General features: G+C 43.8%; 1 protein-coding gene across 1 annotated transcript in view; it reads right to left on the reverse strand.

Annotated features, from left to right (window-relative positions):
* MEF2B (myocyte enhancer factor 2B) overlaps window positions 1–5,604 on the reverse strand; it is a 31,622-nt gene extending 26,018 nt beyond the window's left edge. The window contains exon 1 of the mRNA XM_033136862.1: window positions 5,429–5,604. The gene's annotated coding sequence lies outside the window, so the exon portion shown is untranslated. The remainder of the gene's footprint in view (window positions 1–5,428) is intronic.
* Between the last annotated feature and the right edge of the window lie 396 nt (window positions 5,605–6,000).

Consider the following 6,000-nt stretch of genomic DNA (forward strand, 5'->3'; position numbering starts at 1 on the left):
GGTTCTCCTCATGTAATCTCCACAACATCATTGTGAGGCAGGTTAGAAGCTTAGAAGCAGTGACTGGCTTCACGCCCAAGCGGATATTCGAACCCTAGTCCTGGTTCAATATTCTAGCCACTGCAACAAACTAGAGAAATTTGCACTAAATTATTGGAGATTTTTTTCAAATTTTTAATGACAAATTGCTACAGAAATGCAGGGAATAGAATTTAAATTCAAAAAATGAGAAGCTTAGATCGAAAAATGACAGCAGTTTATAAAATTATGTTAGGCATGGAGAATGTGGACGGAGAAAGGTTTTTCTCCCTCTTTCCTAACATTTGAACTCATGAAAAATGAAAATCCAAGGAAGCTGAATACAGGAAGGTTCAGAAAATAAAGTCTTTCTTCACACAGCACAGAGTTAAACTATGGAACTCCCTGCCACAGGAGGCAGGGATGGTCACCAGCTCGGGTGCATTTTTTAGTGGCTGGGGGGAAATCAAGGTTTATAGCCCTCCTCTGATCTAGGCCTTGCTGTCATTTAGCTAACCGATACCAAGTTCTGAAACAGCGGCTACAGAGGAAGAGGAGAACTGCAAATAATAACAATAATCACAAATTAATTCTCTCTACAATTGAAATGCCTGGGAAAGTTTCCACTGCCGAAAGTGTCAGATCTCTGGGGAGAGAGTCCTTTCCAGAAATTAATTTCAGGTGGGGAGGAGAGAAGCTGGAGGAGCATTGACTGCTTAATGCTCCTTTGTGGGGAAGGAGCACAATTTCAGGTTTTTTTTTCCACTTAAGAAGGTCTCTGCAGCAGGCCAAAGGGGCCGGGCCCATCTAGTCCAGTCTCCAGTCAAAATAAGTGGCCAGCCAGATCCCCCCCCCCCACACACAAACACACACACACACACACACACACGTAAAGGGCTGCCTTCAGGTTGTCTAGTTATTTATCTCCTTGGCTTGGCAGTCGCATAACTCCAGACCCTCCAACACTTCTCAGGTGGAAATAGGGGCATCCAAAGGAAAAGCAGGACGTTCTGGGATCAAATCAGAAACCGGGACTGCTTCTGTAAATCCAGGACTGTCCTTGGAAAAGAGGAGCCCTTTCAGAGTCGGAATTCTCTGTGCTGCCTAAAGGAGTCTTTCCTTTTGTCTGTCTGGAGACTTCCAACGTTGGGCTTCATTTGAGCCTCTCCTTGGGAGAGGTGGGGTCAGGGTACAAGAGAGGAGCAAAAAACTTCTCCCTGTTAATTTTATCCATGCTGTGCATCATTTTGTGCATATTTCCCACGTTCTGTGCTTATGATCAGCTTCCTGGAGACACCTTGACTACCCACTGTTGAAAGCGGGAGACTCAACTGGATATGACTTGCAGGGCCCTTCTTATGTTACCCTGCAATGCTTTGGCCCTGTCTCCGTCCTGGACACTGAAGTCCAGCTCCAAGGGTCTTCTGGCGAGAAGTGAGATTAGAGGGAGCCAAGCAGAGGGCCTTCTCAGGAGTGGCACCTGCCCTGTGGAACGCCTCCCGTCAGATGTCAAGGAAATAAACAACCACCCGACTTTTAGAAGACATCTGAAGGCAGCCCTGTATAGGGAAGCTTTCTAATGCTTAACGTTTCATTATGTTTTTATATAAGCTGAGAGCTGCCCAGAGTGGAAGGGGCAACCCGTCAGATGGACGGGGTATGGAAAATAAACACACACCTTTCTTGCGGGATTCACACTCGCTGCCAATCTGCTATCATGGGCATAGCTGAGGGCAGCAGCTGCCCCCCCATTAAATCAAAATCAATACAAATCTGAGGCTCTGTCCCCCCTCACAAAAGCTTGCTCCCCCCCCCCAACATATGTCTTGGCTATGCCCATGTCTGCTACAAAGTTCAAGGCTTGGGAACAACTATATAAAGCTCTAGAGAGCTCAGGAAGCAGGATTCTCGAGAGTTTCTCCGGCAGGTGGCTAAAATATCAGACGCTCTCTCCACAGTAACTCAAAGCAAGGCTTTTGGTGTGACCTTGTCAGCATATATAAGGCCTCTCCTGAGAGATCTGCACTGGTCGCCTACCGGGCCGAGTTCAAGATGCTACTATTAGTACGGAAAGCCCTTTAAAACTTGGGACCAATTTACCTGCGCGATCGTCCAACCCCTTACATGCCCTCTCAATAGTTTGGAATTGTGGCATTGGGACTACTTACAGGTGTCCACATAGTACCCATTCCCTTTTTGCAAGAAATCAATATTTTATCGTGGCAGCATCTACACTCCGGAACTCCCTGCCCTTTGACACCAGGGCAACATGTATATTTTTTCCAGCACCTGCTAAAACATAGTTCCACTTACAGGTAGGTAGCCGTGTTGGTCTGCCAGTCAAAACAAAATAAAAAATTTCCTTCCAGTAGCACCTTAGAGACCAACTAAGTTTGTTCTTGGTATGAGCTGTCGTGTGCATGCACACTTCTTCAGATACACACAGTGTATTCTTCAGATACACACAGTATCTTCAGTGTATCTGAAGAAGCGTGCATGCACACGAAAGCTCATACCAAGAACAAACTTAGTTGGTCTCTAAGGTGCCATTGGAAGGATTTTTTATTTTTTGTTTTTTGTTTCTGCTAAAACATGTTTGTTAGGCAAAGCCAACCCCGACACATCAAATGTTGCTGTATGTTTTAATACATTTTTAGTTTCTTGTTGATTTTATCATTTGAATGTTTTAAAGAGTAGTTTTTACCTTATTGTTCTCATTCCCTTTGTAAACCACTTTGAGGTTTGTTTGTTTGTTTGTTCCCAATCAAGCGGTATATAAATTTTATGAAATAAATAAGTGCTGAGTTTTATCAAGGGCCCGCTATCTGTACTTTCTCTTTCCGGAAAGCCATTTTTTGTTTTGGCGAGCTTTCGCACCTTACGAAAATGTGCACCTGCCGTTTGTTTTAAAACAATCTTCGTTTGTACTTTGTGTCATTTCTTTTAAAAACTCTTAGCCAGTTTTAGGGCAAGTATGCAAATCGCCATGAGACATCCCAAACTCGTACAGTTCCAGACACATTACTGATGCGACAGAAGATTGTAGATGTGGGAAAAAGCACAGTTCGCGGTGGTCGTGGCATCGCTTTGAAATTTTCAAAAATATCACTCTTCTCATCGCAAGGACAAGAGAATGGAGGCATTGCAAAAACTTCGCAGGTCATTGCCACTTGCCTTGCTCCAGCCTCCAGCCTTAGGAGCCTTTCACAGACCATGACTTTAGGAACAGCAGAAGCAGTTGGGAAGGGAGGAGTTCAGGGATATTTTTAAAAATAATTTTGTAAATTGTGTGTCCTTGTTTCTCAATCTGATCCTTTTCCGCGGTTTTGTATGTTTTGTGGTATTTTATGCATTGTGACTTGCTATTATTTTTTATTGATTAAAGTTTGGTAAATTCTTTATTGTAATTGTTAAGTGTAAACTGTTGAATGATTATTTGCCGATATTTAATTTTACCGTTTACTGTTATATTCCAATGGATTGTTGAATATTGCTTTATTTGATGTGTTGTTTATTTTAAAGTGATGGTTTCATTGTGACTTTTTTGTATTGGATCAGATTGTTATTAGGTGTGTGATCTTCGCTGTCTATTTTGTTGTTTCTCCAGCTTGCAAATTTTATTTTTATTTATTTTGTATACCGCCAATTATCTGCAGATCTCAGGGCAGTTCACAACAAAAAAAATTACAACGTAAAAACCACAGCGTGAGTCAAAAACTCAGTTTCTATACTGTATTTTAGAAAAATATGACACCTTTTGAAAGATAGAATTAAATAATGTGTGTGTACTCAGATGCCTGACTTGTGTATAGAAAAGCAGTATACAAATTAAAAGTGAAATGAAATGAAATACTAATTGCAACTCAGTGAAAAGCAGCCCAAAATCTGACACTGGATCCTTGGTGCCACTCACCTTGGAAGAATGGAGAAAATTTGAAAAATCAGCAAGGAGTAGAACCTCCAGACTCTCTTTTATTATTTGACATTTCTCCATGACATATATAGTGGAAGCATCATTTTGAAGACAAACCACGTCTCAAGCCTGGCAAATCTGGATCTATACTCGATCGTCAGATAACGCCAATATTATTTACTTGGACCTACCTATTTTAACCCACGTGCAACTGTGCTCATTCGACACACCTGTTTTAAAGTTTTGCTCCTCATCTTTCAGTTTGCATCTGTGGTTATATAACTGCTCTCTCTGTTTTATACACGTTATAAAATGAAAATTTAAAAAATCCTTACGAAGCAAAAGCAACAACTCTGCAGATTGCAACGCCGAGTTGCTATTTAAAACTTTCCACAAATCCCCAAGAATCCTCCCCTTTTTTTGTTAAAGAAAGTCGGATTAGATTTTAGAAAAGAGACCCCAGCTTAACAACTGAGTCTCCCTCCTCTAGGGAAAGATGGAGAAGATTGGGAGATTGGAGGAGAGGGGAGAATTAATATGTTTAATCTTCCCTCACCCCCATTAAGCAGAAGGCTGGCTGGATCACTTATCTAACATCCTTTAATTTCCCTGTTTTGTCCTTGCAAGAAGAATTTGGATAGATGGCTTTGCGGTGGGACCAGTCTTGCTAACTGTCTCGTGGCTCCCATGCCCAACAACATGAATAAGAACAGCACACCACCTCCATATCAGAAGGAAATTCAGAGCCCCTGTCTGCAAATCGGGGTTACCACACCAGGTGCGGAGAACATGTAACTCCGAAAGGTTAAAACAAAATAAAAAATAAAAAATAAATTCCTTCCAGTAGCACCTTAGAGACCAACTAAGTTTGTTCTTGGTGTGAGCTTTCGTGTGCATGCACACTTGCTTTTCGTCTTTCAATTTGCACCTTCTCTCACTTGCATTCCTTTCCTTTCCTTTCCTTTCCCCTCCCCATTCCATTTTCCTTTAGTGCCACAACTATTAAGAGGACAAGGCTTCCCGCAGAAATGGTCCAAAGATTTGAATCTCTCTACAGCACCCAGCAAATCTCCAGCGCTTTAATAATGATGATATTGATCTTATTTATATGCAATGATAGAATTATAGAATTATAGAGTTGGAAGGGACTCCAAGGGTCATCTAGTCCAACCCCCCTGCAATGCAGGAATCTCAGGTTCGACCCCAAGTTGAACTCCAATTCTGAAACTCCAGAGAGCCACTTCCAGCGAGTGTAGATAATACCGATATATGCAAGGGTAGGACATCAGGAGGACCCGTTTCCTGCAAGGATGGAAGGCGTGGAGACTTCTGAGCATGTGCAGAGCGTCCCAGCCTTCCAGAGCCCTAAACAAGTCGGAGCAGCCCCTCCAAGCCTTCGAAACTTCCGATGTGTCCCCCAGCCCAACAACACACCTCTCTCTTTAAGCTTCGCCAGCCCATTCATTCTTTCGAGTCCTCGCCTCCCCTGAGGCTTACCTGACGCACCTGTGCTCAGGTGTGCGGTCCTGCTATCCCTCTGCCGGGGGAAAAGCCAAGCTCTCCGCTTCAGTAGCAGATCAGGCTCTGCCCTGGCGCCGTTGCCCGGTGGGGTCCTCTTCTTGCAAACAGCATTGCATGAATTGCAAAAATTGAAATACTGTATTATGATTGTTGCAAAACGTCCTTGCCAAAAAATAGCTCGCCCGCTTCCCGCAGCCACCCAACGCCTCACTCCGCCTCCAGCATTGGGTTCAGAATGGGAAGGTTCCTCTTTTGCATAACCGCGCCACCCCCTCGCACCTGATTGGGCCGGATTCGGCCGGGTCGTTTGCATATGCAGGCTCGATTGGCTGACAGAGAGAGAGGGGTGGGGTGGCAGAAAGTACACAGTCACCTTCGCACACGCCCCGCCCTCAGAACGCCTGCTGGCCACGCCCACCACGTGGTTTCAAACACGCTTCTGAAACGCAGCTTTCACACGTGAGTCAGACGTGATGCGATGCGCTTAAAGATGTTTCCCTTTGTAAAGCAAAGAGAAGGGGCAGCAATCACCGCGTTTCAAGATTTGC

This window comes from Lacerta agilis, chromosome 18 (genome assembly GCF_009819535.1).
Source record: "Lacerta agilis isolate rLacAgi1 chromosome 18, rLacAgi1.pri, whole genome shotgun sequence".
Lineage (NCBI taxonomy): Eukaryota > Metazoa > Chordata > Lepidosauria > Squamata > Lacertidae > Lacerta > Lacerta agilis.